Below are 20,745 nucleotides of genomic sequence, written 5' to 3'. Positions count from 1 at the left end.
CAAAAAAGACACCACTGAGGACATTAGGCTCCTAACACATATTTTTGCCTTTGAAAATCTCCTCTTTAGTTAATTAAAGGATGTATTACCCTGAACTGATAATAAACTATTCTCACAGGTTTCAAACGCATAGTACCTTCTTCCTTCCAACCAAATATAATTTTTTCTGAGATAACTTCCCTTTTCCAAAGGAATAGAAAAGATGCAACAGCAAACCTATCTTAGAAATAATAACTTACCTATTATATTGGAATAGTATTTAACTGACAGCAAGGCAATCAACAAAAGAGCAACATTATTTGCTCAGTCAATCTCTTTTAGAGTGACAAAACAATCCAAAAAAAGGCCATTAAAAAGGCTGATTGAAAAAGGAAGAGGGAGAAAGCTGGGCAGAAAGAAGCATGGCAATATAAAATATTCAGAGTACTTACACATGATATAGTTTCAGAGGCAGTGGCCACAAAATAGGAAAACAATTGCTGTGTTTGAAAACTAGAACTGGGTAAATCAATGATTGCTTGTCCTCAACCATGTCTCAAACACATCACTTATTAAATCAGAATCTTTGCTTCATCCTCCTGGACAGAAACAATAAAAAACTACTCCATGCAGTTAAGCCTCAATCTGTATATCTGCAGAAGACAGAAATCAGATAAATTCATTTTAAGGAGGAAACTCTTTTTCTGATTTTCCTCGTAGGTAGCGGTTTTTCAGCCCTCCATAGAGTTCCACCGCATGATTCTCAGTCACAATTACTGCAGAAGCACTTACACAGAAATAGCGGTGATCTCAGTTGGATTCAGGGGCCCCTTCTGCCACGTGAAATCAAAAAGCATTCAGTATTGATGACCCTAGAGGTCATCATCTAAACGGGAAGGAAGAGCGAGCGTTATTGATATCATATTTACCAAGAAATACATGACCAAAATACAAGGAAAAGCTGATCCTGAATATCAGTTTTTCATATATTTTTACCATTCGCATTAGCATAGTGTTTAGAAGCCTTTGTCCCAGGAGCTAAACACATTCTAATAAATCCTTTACAAACAAATAGCAAAAAGATGGCCTCGACCCCAAAACCAGATCTAACATGGGGGAAGGGAGAGAGGGAGCAAGGAGACAGCATCAGGCAAGACGACAGGTCGTGGTCGCACCACATGAGGAGCCGAAATCTTAGTTACTTTCTGTAGGCAGCAGGAGTCTTAAGGAGCAACGTGAAGGGGAGCAACAAACATTTTGGAGATGTGTCCCCAAGCTGTGAAGGCACCTTGAGGGAAGGCACCGTGTTTGCAAATGTAGCAAAGTCAGCTGGTGTCCGGGGCTGCTCTGGGCCGGAGCTGATCTGTCACCTCTCACTGGGAGACGACACCCATGGGAGAGGCTGTGACCGGGGCGGCGGGGAAAACAGTCCGCCTTCTGCATGGCTACAGTGAGACAAAGCTTCACGGTCAAACGCAGAGAAAAGGATGCTGCAGTAACCAAGGCACAAATAATTAAAGCCTGGACCCGATCATTAGGGACCTTGTGTCTGGGATGTGTCTATATCACGCAGTCATTAGTGATGATGGCCTTTCTCTCTTCTCCTTCATCCCATTTGCCTTTTCTTGTGCTAAGTCATTTCCAGCTCTTCAGCCTCTTGCCCTCTCTCCTGTTTTTCTCAGTTAAACCAAGCTAAAAACAACGTGCAAAGCAGCTTCTGTCATAACCGGCATCACACACTAAGCACCGTATTAGCTAATTCATTAAATAGGCACAGAAAAAACAGAGAAAGGGATAAATTATACCCTTGTCTGTTTGTTCAGCTGCTGTAGCCTGTCAGATGCGTGTTGTGCTGTTTGTTTATTAAACCTTCCTTGCAAAGAGCAGCACTCGGAGCGCTTCGGGGCTGACAGTGCCGAGGGCACGCTTCTCCCTGCCCCAGCGTCCCTTCGAAAGGCTCTGTCACCGGCACCTCGCAGAAGCCCCTTCTGCTTCTGTACTTTAGGAGAACATTTTAATCTCATGGTATCCGGTGTATTGATTTGGAGCAAGCACAGAATGAAGATGATGAAAAAATGGAGCCACATTTAGGTAAAATTGAAAAATACACAAAGAAATCAGGCAAATAGCTATCCTAAAGGTGTATGAAAATGAAACTGATAGGTTAGTTTTAACTATTAGGAAAACCATCTTTTACCCCTTTTCCATCCTAAGGAGAGATCTGGGGAGCAATACAGGGCTTGAACTAGTATTGCTGAAGAAAATCAAACCTTTTTGCCACTGCTTTTTGCAACAGATTGAGGCACTCGTGGCAAGTTCATAGATCACAAATGCCAAGGGCCAAACTATCCTGCTCCACAAAATCAGTTACAAAGCATTCTGGCTAATCACCTACAAAGTCCTAAAGAGGTTCCTTGATATTTTGCTGCACCTCCTCATTTATATCTGTTGAGTCCTAACAAGTCTATAAGGACAGATGTGCAAAAAGGCGGCTGGAGGTAGAGAAAAAAGAGAAAAAAATTAACCAATGAATTTTCATAAATTACGTTAGAGATTCTTAGGGACTTAAAAGGGAAAAATAGTTATTTTACCTAACAGATGTAATGGTAATCACAATCATGCAGGCCTAGAGTCACGCACGCAAGAATGAATACCAGAATGGACACTGGCCGAATTCTGCTTAACTCATTCAATTGATTCTTGTGGCTGGGTCTAGCTAAAAAGTTCATTTATTCAGGGAAACCTGCCAGGATGTACTAAACTTAAGGATTACACAAACGTTTAAGCTCATTAGGGTTGTACAGCACTCTTTACAACTGTACTTGGATATTCAGGTTTTTCACAAACCACTTGCCTAAAACAATCTGGGGTGAGGGATTCTCGTACCAGCAGCATTGCAAATAAGAATCCAGGGAGTCATCTTGACTCGCTTTTCTCCTAAAACAGCAGGAAGTTCCTGGGATACAAAACATCTGAGAACATTTGGCCTAAGCTATGGCACGAAGGCCTAACTAATGGGACTCTAGGGAACGAATGACAGCCGCTGACCCTGCCTTCTGAGCACTCTTGTTGTTGCAGTGTAATTCTGCCCTTTCTAAAGGTAAACAACACAGCCCTACAAATCAACACTCTGGTAGACTTCAAAGCCACAGGCACATCCCTACCAATATAGCACTCAGGTTACAAATTAGCCTTAACACACCATCTGACCAGTAAATAGTCAATGAGCAGTCAGACAGCAAAGGAGTGTTGATGGGTGTAGTCAATTATTATTTTCCTGATAAAATAATAGCTTTCCCAGCTCCCTGAAGCTAAGGTAGGGTCATGCTTTAAACCATCACCCTCAGAGGCTGTGAATTTCGTGGATCTGTCCCTTCTCTTTACCACAACGCTCACTCACTTTAGACACGTAGAACTGTAAAGCTTCCAAGGGGATAGAACAAACATTGGTTCAAGGCATCCAAATGAACATCTGCACCTATACGAACCACATGTGGAGGCAAACAGCTTGAGCTATTCTCTCCAGCTGGGCTAAAGTGGCCTTAGCTTAAATCTTCCTGAATTGCGACTAATGACCCAGAACATCCTTTGCAACAATTAAAACAAATAAACAAACACTCTGACATCTTCTGACAGCATCCGAATCTTCTCTTTCTCTTTGCTTAGTATCTTTCCAGATCGTCTTGATGCTACCCGTGAAAAACAACTGTCAGGATCTGTTAGAGAAGAGCTCTTCTACTACTGGGCTAGGGACCTTAGCTCTGCACAAGGCCACCTTAGCTCCAGAGCGAGGGTGATAGCTGGAAAGGAGAGCAATTGAATACAAAGTGCAGAGAGTCACATACATAATTTCAGATCAATCACACTGGCTAGCTCTTTCCCTTGGATGAAGGAAATGCTGAAACTGTCGCACTGATCAAAACAGGAATTTGCTCTGATGAATCAGGATTTGCTTCAGACGGGGAGGGGAGAGGCAGTAGTATTTTATCCCCTGAGCCAAGCCTTTTTTACCCGGTGTTTTCCTCATGTGACTGTGATCAGGAAAGCGCAGGCTAATACCAGAGCCCAACAAAATCCTTGCACCTAATACGGTTTCTTTCACGTCCCTTATGACAGAAGCCCATAAATCTCCTAGAATGCGACATGAGAGTCCTGCAGTACATTTCGGAAGATTTAAGCCTAACAAGCGTGCAAATGATATAGTAGCTCCTCCCCGAACAGAGACGAGGAGGCTCCAAATCAGCCGCAAAAGCTGGCACCCATGCACCAACCTGAGAGAGGGAACCTGCTGCTCAGATCCAATCCTGTCTAGGAGGAACTGAGGCACAATGCCCCCCCTGATTCACAGTACTACCACCGTAAAGGCCAGCTCCTCACAGGCAGGCTTAGAGGAGGAGGAGGAGGCAGCAGCTGCCACCTTTTGCATCCTTGAGATTATCCTCCAGGGAGTGGGTGAGCGGTCCCTGGTCTGGCACAGGCAGGGTCCCAATGAGGCTTGCTTCCTCCCTGCTCATGAAACTTGCCCGCTATTCCAAGAATATACACGGCCAGACAGCAAACGCTTGGCAGCCCAGTGAGAAGGGGATTCAGGCAGGAAGACAGTGTCCTGGAGTCTGGTCCCTGCTGCCTATGGTCACTCTGCATTTTGCTGCAAAGAATCATTGGATAAAGGGCATCAACTGTGCGATGCTTGACTCAAAGCCTGCACAGCACAGCAAGGACATGACTTTGTCTGTGCCCTGACTATTCCTCCACTTCAAATTGTCCATACCAGTTTTGTGTTCAGCTTGAACATTCTTTTAGTGAAGCTGCATTTCTGTTAATTTCCTGTAAAAACTGCATTTAGTTACGATGTTCTGATGTAATTATTATAATCAAATTTAACAATGACTAAGCTCTGTGTAAGCGAACTAGTTCAGGTAAACACAAATAGTCAGATTGCCGCTGCCAGAATATAAAATGTTGGTCTTTGATGCTGTAACTGTGAGTAATGATGGCATAACAGTACAAGGCAATTATAATATGGCTTGTTTGAAGCAGACTTTTCTTCTGAAAAATCATTCTTTAGAACCATTAGAAGTGTTTGCAGATGCATTGTAGTTGCAGTTGCATTTCAGAACCTTCCTGATTAGACAGACGTAGAAAACAGGAAGCTATTCGTCTTCCCAGCACAGTCTTGCAAATTCAGACCAGAATGAAAAGACTGCTTTGGGTTGTCTCCCAGTGCCCCTCCTCTCTCCAAGCCTTTTCTTTTCTGTGGTGGCTCTATCCTCTGTCTCAAAACCTCTGCTTTCATTTATAAAAAAGTCTCTAGCCGCTTTGATCACAAAGAAAACCTTTGAAATGTGAAATGAGTTTAAACCAATGCATCAATGTGTGCTCAAGTCTTTAGACACCTGTAATAACAGTAGTTGGATGTGTGAACTGTCCTATTCACTTCTGCAGAGTGCAAATTCTAAAGCCAAGTTAAATAGGAGACACATGGTCCAGTGATTAGATCATTATTTTGGCATTTGTGATACTCAGGTTTAGTTTTCTGCTGATCCACAGAGTTATGGGAATTTGCGCAAGTCACTTGGCAGAAGGTTTATACTGGGCCTGTCTCCCCTGGGGGCCTGGGGTCTGGGTTGCGCCAGAGTGGAACGGCTCTGCCTCCTGCTCTCCGTTGTTTTTGTTTCCACTCACTGTTAGATTTGCACAGGATCACAGGATTTGGCCCCGAGACTGCAAATCAGTTAACAAAATGTGCAAATTACCATATCGCACTCTTTGAACAGATCATGCTCTCAGAGTTCATTTACTCCAGAAATGATGATAGGATGCAACGCTGCCTTTATAAAGAAAACATACAGTAAATTAAAGGTCAGGACAACAACAGATGTGAAGAGTGAAAGGAAGAAAGACTCATCTTGTAACCAGAGCACTTCAACTTGGGCTCTGACACAGCGTTTCTGTATAGTATCTTAAAAGAGGAATTTAATGAAGTTTAAACATCTTTTTTTTCTGATAGCAGAAGAAACAATAAGTTAATGGAGTAACTACTGTCAAAGATCAGCAGTGAAAGGACCGGCTCTCCTAAAAAATAGAGTAACATAATAGGGAGGGGTGTTTGTGCGTGCGAGTGTGCGTGTATGTGTGTGTAAAACTGATGTAGTTGTATGCATTGTTTCCCACTTAATTGCATGCAGATTTGGATCAGCAGCCCTACAGACGCAAACATAGAGGAATTCACTATGTTTTCTTTATCCACAATATGACAAATTCACCATACCAGTGATACTTTGTCAGACTACTCACTGAAATAGCTCTGGCTGTAATTTATTTTTTTCATAAAAAAATCTCGCCATGTTACAGTACAGCAAATCCATAATTTTACTGACACAGACAATTCCACTGACTTCAAGAGGACTCTGAGGAGGAAGAAAAGTCTTCACCTAGGTATGCTTTTGAGTAACTTGGCCCTACATCACATCTATTCTGGCCAAATGAAAATGATCTGGAATATCTTTTTTTATGGAGCATCCATAATTTAAAAATGTATAAAATGCTACCATTAAAAAACACTGCAGGGATCAAAGCTGGAACAGAATAAAAATAGTGTACACAAAATAAATTTTTCTTTCCATTCCCTAATCCATTGATGCAAGCAAGAAGGGAATTTTTCCCTCCAAACTGGCCTTTCACAGGAAGTGAGGCCATCTTGTTTTCTGCCAAGCTTCAGGTAGCTTACAAGGATGAGGGCATATCTTAAAAAATTAAAAAGGAAGATCGCCTGTCACACCCAGAGAGCTAAGCTGATGATGAAGGCTAAAGTCTGCTCAGATTTTCATTCCTGGGCCTAGACTCTAAGGTTAGCTTATTTATTTATTTTCATGCACCTTGAGCGCTGCTTAAAATACAAAACCTACCAAGTATTTGCTTTCTTGCAAAGATGATAAAAACCAGACTTTCAATGTGCTGTATACATACAACCCCTCCTTTCAGGTGATCTGGAAGGGTCTCGAGTAATTTTACCTTTTTGATGGCATGTAATCTTGAGTGCTAGAATGAGACACATTTTCCCTCTGTTTTCCCTTCACCATCTAACTGGTAGCTGAGCTGATGATGCCAGGACTGATGTGCGCAGGAAGAGATACTTGCTATTTTTTGTTGCTTATATGTTATCTTTTAGTTTTACTATTATTTTTTCTGCACACACTGGTTGGAGAGCAGTAGACCTATCATACTGCATCTCTTTCCAAGTGTCAGCTTACTCGTTCAAGCAAGGACCTTACTTTACTTCCACAAGCCTCAAGACGTGTTTGTTAAAACAGGCCATTGGACACATTAAGATAGCCTGCAGGGCCTTATAACTTTGTGCATATGAAAGATGCTGCAGAAGCTGATGCATTTTAAAGCATCCCTCTGCTTGGATATCTTATAGTTGACTCTTGCACTGTAGCTTCTGTTTTACTGATATATGTCAGGGAAAATTTTTAAGCCTTCAAAATATAAAGATAAAGGGTACATTAAAGTAACCATAGGAGTCTATTTTAAACCAACAGCAGCAAACAACCTTGTTGCTTCATCCCCATAAGAAATGCATCCACTCATGCCTTGGCGTAACAGACCTTGAGGGTCATTTCTGCTGGAGAGGCACAGACGTTACGGTTCTGTTAAGAAGAAGAAGAAGAAAAGAAGAAGAAAATGATGTTATAACACCCTCAGATTGCCTTCCAGTTTCATTCTGTGAGCCATATAAGGCTATTAATTCAACAGAGAGATGCTTTGCCTGCCAGGTAAGGCCAGCTTATTTGGTATTGCAGCCTGCACAGCACACAATCCAGAGCCACCCTTGAAACCGGGCAGGCACACCACAGCAGGAGTCTGAGGGCATCGTGTTATCTCTGGAGGTAGCCAGGGGCTTGTCAGTCCTGAACACCAAAGATTTAAATTGAATTCTCCTGGAAAAACACAGGAGAAAAACAGTCACCTTCATAACTTCAAAAGCAAGGCAAGATTTGCAAGTGGTTTTATTACACCAACTAGTGGTCTTGGAAAAATTAGACAAGCTTAGGGCAGATGAGCTACACTCACATGACAGCAAAATACCACGTAAGTTCAAAACCAAAAACACTCTTCCTCCCTGCCCTCATCACTCATACAACATATCCTTTGTCCTCTGTGGAGTCTCTAGCTGTTCCAGTCTCAGCAGTTTTGCAGTCTACCTTCGAGAGGCTGTTGCTCCTCCCCAGAGTACGTCCAGCAACTGAGCCCGCTCCCTCCAAGACACTACTGATCATAGTCATTACAGAAAGGAACTGCATTCAAAATCTGGGTCTATCTCACAAAACCAATGACTATTCACTGACTTTTAAGAAGGTCTTTGTTAATAACATTTGAGTTAATATATAGGGAAAGGGAAAGGAGTCAGTGAATGACAAGCTCATGAGAACTGAGCAAGAACAGAAGAATCAAGTGGCAAGTTTCACCGTTACCACATCGTGCTTCATTACCGGACACATACAAAGGTTGCTGGTGGCTAAAACATCTTCCAGGAAAAGACTATGGCACTAAACCCCATCCTGTGGCCAGTCTGTCAAGTATACAGACGCTCTACAGGACACAATAAAGTAACTGCTTGATGCAAAACCACAAGTTCCACAAAGAAAATAGAAATGCAGGTATATGCAGCAAACTTGAAACCTATAGATGTTGCAGGAAACAAATGCTCAGCAGATTTACGTCTTTAGGCCATTTCCTCTCCCCCTTCTACCATTCAATATAGTTCTGGCTTTTGCAAAAACAAACAAAGGAGACTTACTGTGACAGCGACCCCTGCTTTCGTTTTTCTTAAGATTATCATTGAATGTATACAGTGTTTAATTTACAGACTAAAACAATCAACAATATGGAAATAGTATTTATCAATAAATTCAGGTTTTATTCATAAGTACAGTATACCCGTATGCATAAAACATGATGTGAAGCATAGCTTTATGTATTTTTACTAGGCAAACTTAAACTTTGATTTACATCCATTTCACTAAAACTTTATTGCTTCCTCGTCAGATAGTACAGATTCCTTTCTGTATCTTAGATGGTAAATATAGTTAATGTGCTGAGGCTGCAATGGATCAGCAGTGAAGCTGTTTAATAGTGACATAAATTATTTCAGTGACTTTTCCTGCAAGTAAGAGATGACTCCATGTGCCATAAACTAATACCAAAGGAATGATGCTATTTCATCCTAGCAAAGTGCCTGAGCTATATTGTTTTTGTATCCTGTTGGGGATGCTACAAATGTAGCATGTATTACAACTATATGCACTTAGGCCATTTTTCTTTGCTGTTTTTAATGCTCTCTTGCACTGAAAATTGAGCTTCAGTGTCTGAATGACGGCAAAGCCAATTACTTTCTTTGAAACCCTTCTTCAAAGTCTGCAAACCCCAACAGATTTTAAAAAATCATTCAATTAGCTTAAAAATATATTTAAAAATAATTATGCCTGTCAAAATTGAGAAGTACAAGGCATGAACGAGCTGGATGGCTGCAGAGACACATGTGCATGTGGCATGCCCTGTTCCATCCCCATTAGTCCACCCTTGTCTCCAGAGATCATTTCATAGTTTCCACAGCGTTTTGTTCTGCTTGCAGTTCAAGTGCACTTCTACTAGGAAACTAGTTTCTATTTGTCCTCAGATCGGTCACTTATAAAAGACCTTTCATGTGCATTGTGGTGCATTGATAGGAATCACAGGAACGCAGGGGAATAGAGCAGACATTTATTACAGAAAAAATCTGCCATCAGACTGTCAGCTGATGCTGAAGTCCATCCTGCAAGTGGTTTTCACCTATTCAAAGCTGCTGCATTGTGTGTTCACCTTTGTCCTTGACCTCGTAGAAATTCATCCTCTTCCCTCCCTTGTACGAGTCCTTATACACTTAATTGCAGTTTCCCCTTCTCTGTGCCCCTCCCAGAGGTAACTTTGGCAGTCCCACAGAAGTTTCCTTTGCTGCTTGTTTTTATCCCTCCACTAGCATGAGGGACCTCATAAGGGACTTCTTGACCTCGCTCCCCGTTTTTCTTCAGACCCCAAGCGTTCTTTCCCTCTTTATTTCTCCCTCCTCTCCATCTCTTTGCATGAACGTAAAATGACCTCCTTCTTTATGTTGTCCTTTATCTATCTCTCTTTGAACCAAGGCTAACCTCTTTTTCCCTGTATCCCCAAATGCAAATACACGATCTACAGCTGCTTTCTCAGCTTCTTTCCCCAGCACCATCCTTCTCCAGCTCCATCAGTCTCTGCTCCACAGAACGGACTCATACTGAGGTAGTTACCCATTCCTCTTACGACTGGCATTACTGTCTCTTGCTGCTGCCCTCCCATATTTCTATAGCACCTTCTCCTGCACGCACTCCTCCTGACTGCAGCGATGCTCCTTCCCCAGGGTTCTCTACAATCCCCAGCAACGCCTTTGCCTCCGCTCCATCCTAATGCAGCTTCAGGCACATCACCTCCTCGGTCTGCCTCTCGCATGCAGCTCTCGAGGTTTATCCACTCAGGACAAATTTTTTCATCATAAAAAGATAAAACAATATATTTCTTAAGTGTACGGGAAAAAGTTATTTGCTCAGTCATCTATGTTCAAAATTCTTCTTGGGGCTGTTTACCTGTTTTCACGCAGAATGTAAAATAGGAGCAAATTAAGCATTTTCACTGTGATAGGTAAAAGTAGCATATAACCTCTCTCTTCTGTCCTGTGCTGCGTGCGACATCCCTCTTTCCTGCACCCATGCCATCCGTCAGCGTCACTCCCTCTGCCGGTAACAGGAATGGCCCTGTCAGATCTTCCATCTGACCTCTTCTAACCTTTTTTTTTTTTTTGAGGGGGAAGGAGACCGGAGCAGTCCCTTGTGGCTAACTTCTCATTTAACATAAAGCTAATAAAAGCACCAATGTAACAGTTAATTTCCCATAGTTCTTCCCCCTTTCCAATTCCAGAAATAGGCAAGCACTGAACAAAAAGCACAAAATTGTGCTGGTAATATTATAACTGAAGTATAATCAAAAGGAACCTAAATTATATAAAATTTAATTACAGTGATAAAAGCATTGCACTTTGGGGTATTTCTTTCCACATTTCCTCCACAAGGTCTTAAATTATGTTTCAGAGTCTAAACTGGCTTGCACAGGGGAGAAACTCTGGGAGTTATCAATCTGTTCTGTAGGGGCTAAAGATTACCTTAAGACACAATAGATGGTACTTAATCTGAAAGATTTCCATCACTTTCAATATTATTTTATCTAACCCTATGAAACTCAAGTTATCTCCACAGAAATCTCCAGGATGTTCTCAGTCTAGCTCTTCCTGGTCTATCTAAAGTAGGTACATTTATTAAGGGAATCTTCAAAGCGTACCGTAATATAACGGCATCAGAAGGTTCACGTTTTTTTCTCTCAGGTTCTGAGAGAATTAACACATTAATTTCCATTATTGATAGGGTTTCCATTTCTCTCAAAGAAAGATAAGAATCTTTTTATCACAAGCTTTTTAAAGTCTTTCCTAGACTTTGGACCATCACCTAGTGCATGTCTTGCATTATAAAGCTGAAAACAGCCACTATCTTTCTTGTCCTGCTGTCCCAGCCCCTTCCAGAAGATTAAATTCCCAGTGAGCTCATAAATGTCTCACTTGCAAGTCATCTGCGCCTTGTCGCCCGAGTCTGTAGAACTATAAGAACTCTAAGGTGGTGCTCGCAATTTTCAGCAATTCAACGATCGTTTTAATTAGATCGCCCGCATGCTATAACATTCACCCTTTTCCACTTGAATGTATCATCCTTTCAGTTTACTAACTTTCATTACACTTTATCATCCTTCTCTTCCCCCTTTTCAAAGCACACAAACCATCATTCTGATGGTCCCTGTCTTCCAGAAACTCCAGCACATGAAACATGCCACAGACAACACCTCTGGATTCACAGACATGCTTCGATTACAAAGATTATTGCTATGATTTTCTTTTCACATGAACCAATTAAATCAAGCTGTTTCCACAGAAATCAATTGAATCACATCTGTTTGGATTTCCTACAGCTGAGAATGAAGTCATCAGTGTGTTTCTAGCTTTTTTTAGGATGACAGCACTCAGTTTAGGTGGCTGGTATTAATGGATGCAGTGTTGTGTACCTGCACTCGGAAACACCAGCTCTAGGAAGTCTTGACTACTCCATCCTCTCCTCCCTTTAAAGTTTTCCTATTGCCATACAGGCTTCAAATCCTACTGCTTCTCATGTAAAAGCAATGTCAAGGTGGAGAAGGCAGCTGGAAACTCCACTTTAAACATTAACATTAGTGAATATTTTCCTGATGCTTATTTCACTTGAAATGGTCCAGAAATACACACTGTTATTTACAGTGACTTATTACTTCCATTATTAGATATGATAACCACACAGAAGAGACTGACATAATTCAAAATCCACAGAAAATTACAACAGAAATCTCTGTGATGCCAGGCTGGCTTTTGCCTTATTAGAAGGGCCCTTTCCCATCCTGGAAGCCTTTGCTTTTCTATGTATATTATGGCAGGGCTGTAGGCCCAGGGTAAGTAAAACTAACTTTGGGAGAAAAATAAGGAATTTCTTAGCAATAAAGTCTTGTTCTAAAAATGCCAGTTTATGAAGAGGAGATTAAAGTTGTCACCTAAATTACTGACATAATCCAAATGTTTTCTGAAGTCTAAACTCACAAACATTTTATTTGTCAGCTCTTCGTCCCCTATTATTATTTCTTCTCTTTTTGCTTGAGGACTCCTTCAGAGAATCAACATTCATAAAAGTGTAGGAGAAGGACAAGAACAGATACATGGGGTTTTTTTCTGACACAGGCAGTTTTAAGTACAGTTGAAACTGAGAGATCAGCCAGTCAGAGGTCTGTAGTTCATCTTGTCTTTCATTTTCTCCTGTTTTTTTTGATTATCAACAAAATCAATAAAGTTATATCCAGTGTCTGGGACTTGTCTATCCGCTCTGTATGCATGAAAAATGATCAATTTCAATCATACTACAGAAAAAATAGACTGCCATCATTTTTACAGCCAAAGTACTATATTTGAACTTCACTGAACTTATCAGTCTATAATCAAACGCTTACTGTGTCTTTCAGACTTTAAAACTAGTAGATCTCATTTCAGTGATGTCTCGATTCTCTTCACAGAATTGAAACCAACCGGTTTATCAGTTTTGAAAAAGCCATTTCACTAATTCAGTTGATTTAGTTGAAAGTTAAATGAAAAAGTGTTCTCTGTACCAGTGCCAAAAGCTCCAGGCCCACACAGTTAACCAATGGCTTCCCACTCTTCTGTGATCTGGCTCCCTTTACCACTTCACTTGTGTACTATTTTACTTCTTAAATTTAAGCTTATTTCCATACCTATAAATAGCTTGGGAATTGATATAAATTGTCACAGTTTCAAATACAATATTGAATGGCTTTATTATTAAAAAGGAAACATAAACTGAAAGTATATAAAAATCCTATTTCAACTTTAGAAATGCAATTTTTCTATCAATTTTACCCAGTCTCATATCACTACATTTCCATCTGTGTAGACAGACACACATCAAACAATCTTACTCAATACTAAGACTCTAGAAAGATTGGTACAAGTTAAGGGGAATCACTGTTGCTGGACAACAGGCTGAAAAATGTCACAGAACTATTGACCACTGTTTTATTTCTAGCTGAGTCCCAGATTACTGTGGATGAAAAACTTCCAGAGAGTGAACTACTGCAGTTCTTGGAAGTGACATAACAAAACAGCCTGTTTTTCAGCTACCACATTTTCAACCCAATTGTTTTTTCCATTGTTCATATCTGCACCACTTTGAAAGAAAGCACTTCACCTACATCCAACTCAGGGTGGTCTTACGTTTCTGTCGTATCTTACATCCATACAGAAACCATCTGGCCTATAGTACTTCATCTCCTTTTAGGTTGTGTACGTTCAGCTTCAAATGGCATCACTAATTTGTTTAAATGACACATCTTTCTCCAGTCATTACTGCACCTTTAGATTTGAATATGCACCTTTACATTGCCAAAAAGATCCCAAAATAGCACATCCTTACTAGAAATAGGGAGCTCATTCCCTTCTGCATTGCAGTCCTGTCAGTCATTCATACCTGTGCAAAATAAGTGCAGCATAAACAAAATGCCAGGTTTCATTTGACAACTGTGCAATGCATAAATAAGGTGCAAAGCAGTGAATGACCAACTACAGAAACCTGACAGTGGGTTACTGGGTAGGTACAGTAATTGTAGGTGCCAATAATTCTGTAAACAGAAATACAGGACTGTATTTCCTATACAGGTACAGTATTTCATGTATACGTCACAGTTTCCTTAATATAATATCTCTCAGAACATATGAAATTGATGGCTTTTGCACCATCTGTACCCAGAAGATGTATAGCATAACAGAAGCCACAGTGACTGGTATAAAAATAAAAGTATTGAAAAAAGAAACCATTTCTTGCAATCCAGTAAAAGGTGGTTTCTAGCAGAGATGGTAAAGGAATTTCTCAAAATATTAACTCTTGCAAATAATCTTCCCGGAGAGAGTGACTTAGTTAACCCCCTAAGTTAACATCTATACACCCTTCAGAGCAACCTCTGCAACAATACCGGCAACAGTAACACTCTCCAGCTGTGTTCATATCTGCACTCCATCTACTCACGTGGTCTATGTCTAAGGAAAGCCATTCTTTGATTGGTTTCATTTCATTTTCATACTCTATTTCTGGAGTAAAATATACACTTCCTAAGGGAAGCAGCACGTTCCAGTGGGATCAGTACCAGCGTAGCAGCAAGGAGATGAAGATTCCGGTTTTAAATTTGCGGCTGACTTGTTGCACGGTCTTGTTACTTAACTTCTGTTTATCAATTTGCCACTATATAAAAGGGCAAGACATAATGGCATGCATATTAGTAGAATGCTTTGAGATCCTTTGAGTATCGAGCATTACTATAAAATTTAAGAAATTTATAAAGGCACACAGGAAACAGAATGCAGTTTTACTGAACATCTAACTGTTTCATTGAACTGTGTCGCTTCTGTGCCATCCAGGCACATGAAGCATCGTCTATTCCTAAGTAAGTCTGGTTTTGGGCGCTGTTAGCTCAGACTCATATTCTGCCTGGCCAGGTGAGCTTTTCTAATCTCTTAACTAACCCGTACGCCCTGGCTGGAACCTCCCCACTTACAGGAGAAGGTTGTGCCCCTCACTGAACAGCAAGAAAAGATAAAATGGATACTAATCCATTAAGTTAAGACGAAATGAAAAAACGGAGAAGTGCCAACAAGTTCCCTTTCCCCATACTAAACTGTCCTTCAGCTCCGATGACTTCTCACTACACCAGATAACACGAGGGCTGCTCAGAGCCATCCCACGGGCGAGCCATGGGCTATTGCCGTCCGCCTGAACAAACCTGCCTGCTCTGCTTTACGTGGACTGCCTCTTCCCCTTCTCCATGCTACTTCTACTGAGTATTTAAGATATAAAGACGATGTTGAGCTCTGGGGGACACAAAATGCTCCTGAAAGGACTACAGAGAGAAGAAATAGCAATATCCAACAAGAGAAACATCCGTTCAGTGTACTAGCCCGCAATTGCACCTGTACAAACAAGAAAGAAGCTGAGACAGTAATGGGGTGCAAAAAGGAAGTGCAGGTGGAAATGTCTGCATTAAAGGGAACATAAAGCTTTCCTGAACGCAACTTTCTTTAGAATGTAAGTACTGAACAAATTAATGTATCTGGCAGAAATAAAGTCACAGGTGAATGGGAATATTACAGGGTCTAAAAGACAAAACATGAGTGAATATTGTCTGTTTTAGGTAATCACTTCCATACATATGCACAGACAATAGTTTTAAATACTGAACACTGATTTCAGTAAGAGCCAATTTATGTCTAAGGAAAAATAGTTTGTTAGATCCACCTGCATTATGGATTTGTTCTGTTCTGGAACCAGCATACCAAATTCTGCCTAGACTTGCATCTTAATGGAGCTTACTGAGCAAAAGCATTTATAAGAAGTTTTCATCCATCATCTTTCTGACATGCAAGCTACAGTCACTTTTAATCTCTGCATAATAAATGGGATTAAGTATTCATTGAATGTGGTCTTATCATGCCAGTTAACAAGAGCCTAGTGCACAAAATTCTCCTGAACCACAACCTGTTTTTTTCATTCTTCTTACATGAGGTATTAGATTTAGTTAGCTTCCTCTCTTGCACTGAGTCAGCTACTTGACAATCTACACTACAGAGATACTCTCTGATGAGGCCCACAGACTATCATTACTTTTTTTTTTCCACCTATAATTTAGTGGTCCAAGTTCCCAAATCAAAAAAAATTGAAAATATAGGCAAAGAGACATATCTGGCATAATGTCTTCATCTGCCTTTGAAACTGTAAAGACAGAACTGGTACTTTGAAAGTGATTAGAGTCTCGCTGCAAGCAGGTACGAGCCCCAAAGCTCAGACCATGACAAACTCTCCTAATGCGCAGAAGTGCTGGACATTGGCCTATTGCTATATAAAGGATTACAAGAAACAGCCTGATTTTTCAAAGGCCTTGGGCAAAGTTCTTCATTCATATCTTTTTTTTTTTATTTTAATAAGGAAGGGTGATGATTCTTACTTAACTCAGTATAACATGTTGAGATCACTAGATGAAAAGGTTGATACGTGCCCTTGGAAACATTACTGAGTACTTTGCAGCAAACAGCAGCGCCTCTGTAAGCATGCCAAAGGCCCCATTTCTTATTCCACAATTTAGAATGAGCCAGTGAATGCTGCAGGATCATGATGAAACTTTTAAATGTCACATCCACTAAACAGTATCAGTCAGTCATTGAAACAGTGTTATATTAACTTAGCTCACATCAGTGAATAAATTATACAACTCTTTTCCCCCAATTTGTTTCAATAGGATATGTACACCTCATAGCTAGAGTCAATCACTGTGTCCCTTATTTAAGGAAAGTGGAAAATAAAGTCTTCAGTCGGTAAAAAAAACACATATATTTTATACACTGAGCAGCACAGAGTATTATCTCTCTATACATCAGCTCCTTGGGATTTCAGGCCTATAAAAATCAATAACAATGATGCCAGATTGAGTCTTGACCTATCGACGCCCCAGGTTCTTCTCCTACGACTCTATACAAGGTCAAGAAATGATGAGCCGTTAACTCTCACACAAAGATAAGTGATGCAAGACTATTTTGTTATCTTCTAACTTTTTCTTTTGTTTTTTTTACTTTGTTATAAATCTGTTAATCTAGTTGAAAGGCCTCTCTTCTTATACAGTACTTGTATTCAGATTTAGACAGGAAACACTGTATGGTGGAGTTCATAACATTTTCTGCAGTATCACAGGGATTGTAAATATCAAAAATCAATCAAAACAAAGGTCAAATAGCTTGATGTGTTTAGTCACAGATCAGAACCTTTGTCTGATCTATGGAAGCAGCCACAAAAATCTGTTTTAGAGAAAAGAAAAAGGCATTGTTTAGCTTTCTAGACTTATCCACAGCACAATAAACCAGAGATGGGCATGTTTCTACAATTATGCTCACTGAAGAGTACCTGTAGTTGGAGACAAACAATCTGATAGAATTTCAGTTCAAATTGTTCTGAATTAATTCACCTTTATTGTACCCCCGCTCTGCCTTTCTCTGGCCATCGTTGCTCATTCCCAGGCAGCGCTAACCAGCTACAAGTCTTTCCTCAGGAGAGCTTGTCTTTGCTCCTGCCACTACAGCCTACCTCCAGAGAGCCTGCTTTTTTGCCTTACCACTGATGAATGAAGAAATATCCGACAGATAAATCAAATCCCCAAAGGGTTGGTTCTCCTTACGGAAAGGCTGTACTTTAAATACCTGCTGACTCTTTGAAAAAATGAAATTCTTTTTTAAATGGGAAAAATACAGAGGCATCTCAACGCTTTAAGCAACTTTTCCAAAGACTTAAATTTTGAATCACAAAATGATGAAACACATCAGGAAAGCTCTAGCCAGCTGAAACAGCATATACCCCCTTCTGAACAACCTTCAAGAAGTGAAAATAAAATATATTTGTTTTGTCTGAAACCACAGCAAATTGTCTTCTTTCTTTTAAGTTCATTTGGTGAAAATAACAAGCCTCCCCTGGCTTCTGGTGAGACCTTCCTTGGGTAAAATCCACACACCAGTGTATTCAAAGCTACTGAGCAACCGAGCAGGAACAGAAAAGATTTCTCCTAGTGTCTTCCGGAAGTCACATTCAGGCTTTGATTTGGGGCAGGTGCATTTACATGTCAGGAATAATTCTCCCTTCAGTACATAAGATGAGCAGCAAGGAAAGCCTTAGAAGTTCAGACAAAAAAACCTGCCTGACCATGAGTGATAAAGGTCGCTCACCCTCAGCTGGGCTGCAAAGCTTTAATCTTCCTCTAAGGAGGGCCACGAATGGAAGACAGAGTCAAAATCTGTTCTCAGCCACTGTAAGGCTTGAGTCAGTCCTTTGACTTCTCAGTGTAAAGGCAAGATTTGGAGCAGTGACCTTCAGCAGCTCCCCTCTCCAGCCGCACACCATACGCCCTGCTTGAGCGTGCCTCTCTGGAGCACTATCAGCACTGCAGGACGCAGAGCAGCCGGAGGCTTCTTCAGGTTTCACTCCCTTCCCTGCTCTGCCTCTGTTCCGTAACTGCAGTTTTAACAGAAAGACGCTAGCTGATAGAATGTTTTTGGTAAAAGGCGTAAATGCCTTTAAACTGCTCTCAGATTTGTCTCCTCTTGTATTTTTAAGCCATTGCATGAAGGGTTAAAATGCATAGACCTCATTAATAATTGGAGCTATATGAGCACATTTCTGTGCTTGTTCCCAAGTAGTAGTTTTTATCTGACTGACAGGGTCCTTCTCTCTCTGAGTAGAAGGGTCACAGAAGCCATCAGTCAATTACCCTCTACCAGTCCAATGACTGCCTTTTCACCTCGCTGACTGAAAGGACTTAACAGTGTTATTCACACTTCCACGAGTGTAAAGCTCTTCACGACATTTATGGATAGGAGCTATTCTGCAGATAACAGACAGAATCCTTGCGAGGGACTGCTTTCCTTTTGGCACGCTTACACTGCTCTATCTTAGCACAGGTAAAATTACAAAGTTGCCAGACGTACATTTATTCTTATTTCTTCCGCACCATCTTTTATTTCCCTCTTCTGCAGCGGTCTCATAGACTTGAATAATGGTGAGAAGGAAAAAACACTTAGTGCTAAATGCATGCCTGGCTCCATTCTGCTTAATGGAATTACACCAGGGATGAATTTAGACATAAACACTTTTCATTAGTTGCACAGTAAACAGAGATGCCAAGCAATGCTGTTCCAGAGATACTCAATTTACAAGCCACAGCTCATCACAGTAGCACTGTACATAGTTACATTACATCTATAAAGAGTGGAACTACAAACAAAATAGTTGGATGCATGAAGCCAAAGCCCTTAAAAAAGAGGGCATTGTGGTAAGAGCTGAGTTATGACTCATGGTTATTGAATTACAGTCTTTATTCTAAAACTGGTTCTGTGCACTCCATTAAGTTATTCAAGGTTGTATCTTCAAAGAAAACTTTTGATCACGTCAGCTAATGAAATCCCAGTCAGGCTTCCTGTACAGGAATTACAGACCGAGTGTTTGACGGTGGAAGAGTGCGCTGTATTTAGCTGTGGCTGCAAGCACACTGCCAGCAGAGCCAAATTGCTCACAGAAACTTGACAGTTCTCCTAAGCGTCATGAAGGTAAAATGTCCATGACTTGTTCATTTGGGAAGGTAACTCTTGCTTTGCATAATAATTTTCCTCTTTGTGGCAAGAACATTGTTCTGGCAGCGCTAGAAAGCGCCCTGAGATGCAGCCAATATTTTAAATTGCTCTATACACACGGTTTCAATGATGTGCAGTGGCTATCTCACTTACACAAAGGTCAAAAGTAGGGGTGTGCAAAGTGCTGCAGATAAAGAGACTACTGGGCTCTCTGTTTCTATTTCCTTGGAAAAGGAAGATTCTTCCCAGGCAGAATCAAGGCTGGGCACTTACTTGCTCTATGTGGAATTACTAAGTTCTTCAGTGAGACTGGACCAAGTTAATCACAGCTACAAGAAGTCCGTTGCCACCAGCAGAATTACCCCAACACTGACTTTAACTCATTGTGTTCACAGATTTGCATGCCTGCATAAAGATATGAGTAACCACTTGATATCTAAGTCTTACAGAACACTTATTATATTCAAATATTCAATTCAGATTGTCTGCAAGAGGGATAAGGAAAAAAAACAGCCAGTGATGAAAGAGAGAATATCCCAGAGTGTAAAGGAAACAGGGAGAACATTTATATGCACTCGTAAAGACATCCTTTGACCAAATTTTGCCCTGAAGCTGTGTTTGACTTGGTATCAGTCAACTTAAATTGTGTTTTTTTGGAGATTTATATGCATGAAGTGCATGAAAATAGACTGGTAAAATTAAAACTAATGCATTGTTCACTCTCCCTAGTCTAAACTTTGAAAAGCAATCTAACTTAAAGTATTCACCATGACTCATTCCTCTTCTGGGGCTTTTTATTAATCTATAAACATGCCTACTAGCATATCCATAAGCAAAAATTTAAAAATAAATAAATAGAGGCATACAAGACTGATAAGATCTCAGTTCACACAACTCACTTCTACAGA

The 20,745-nt window shown here is 40.6% G+C and overlaps 1 protein-coding gene across 1 annotated transcript in view; it reads right to left on the bottom strand.

Moving 5' to 3' along the window:
• THSD7B (thrombospondin type 1 domain containing 7B) overlaps positions 1-20,745 on the bottom strand; it is a 557,432-nt gene that overhangs the window by 374,390 nt on the left and 162,297 nt on the right. The window contains exons 5-6 of the mRNA XM_068949257.1: positions 772-865; positions 432-632 (exon numbers count right to left, since the gene is read on the bottom strand). The gene's annotated coding sequence lies outside the window, so the exon portion shown is untranslated. The remainder of the gene's footprint in view (positions 1-431; positions 633-771; positions 866-20,745) is intronic.

The sequence above is a fragment of the Struthio camelus genome, chromosome 6 (assembly GCF_040807025.1).
Source record: "Struthio camelus isolate bStrCam1 chromosome 6, bStrCam1.hap1, whole genome shotgun sequence".
NCBI classification, from domain to species: domain Eukaryota; kingdom Metazoa; phylum Chordata; class Aves; order Struthioniformes; family Struthionidae; genus Struthio; species Struthio camelus.
Note: the sequence above shows the minus strand (reverse complement) of the source record. Positions and strands in the feature narration are given on the sequence as shown.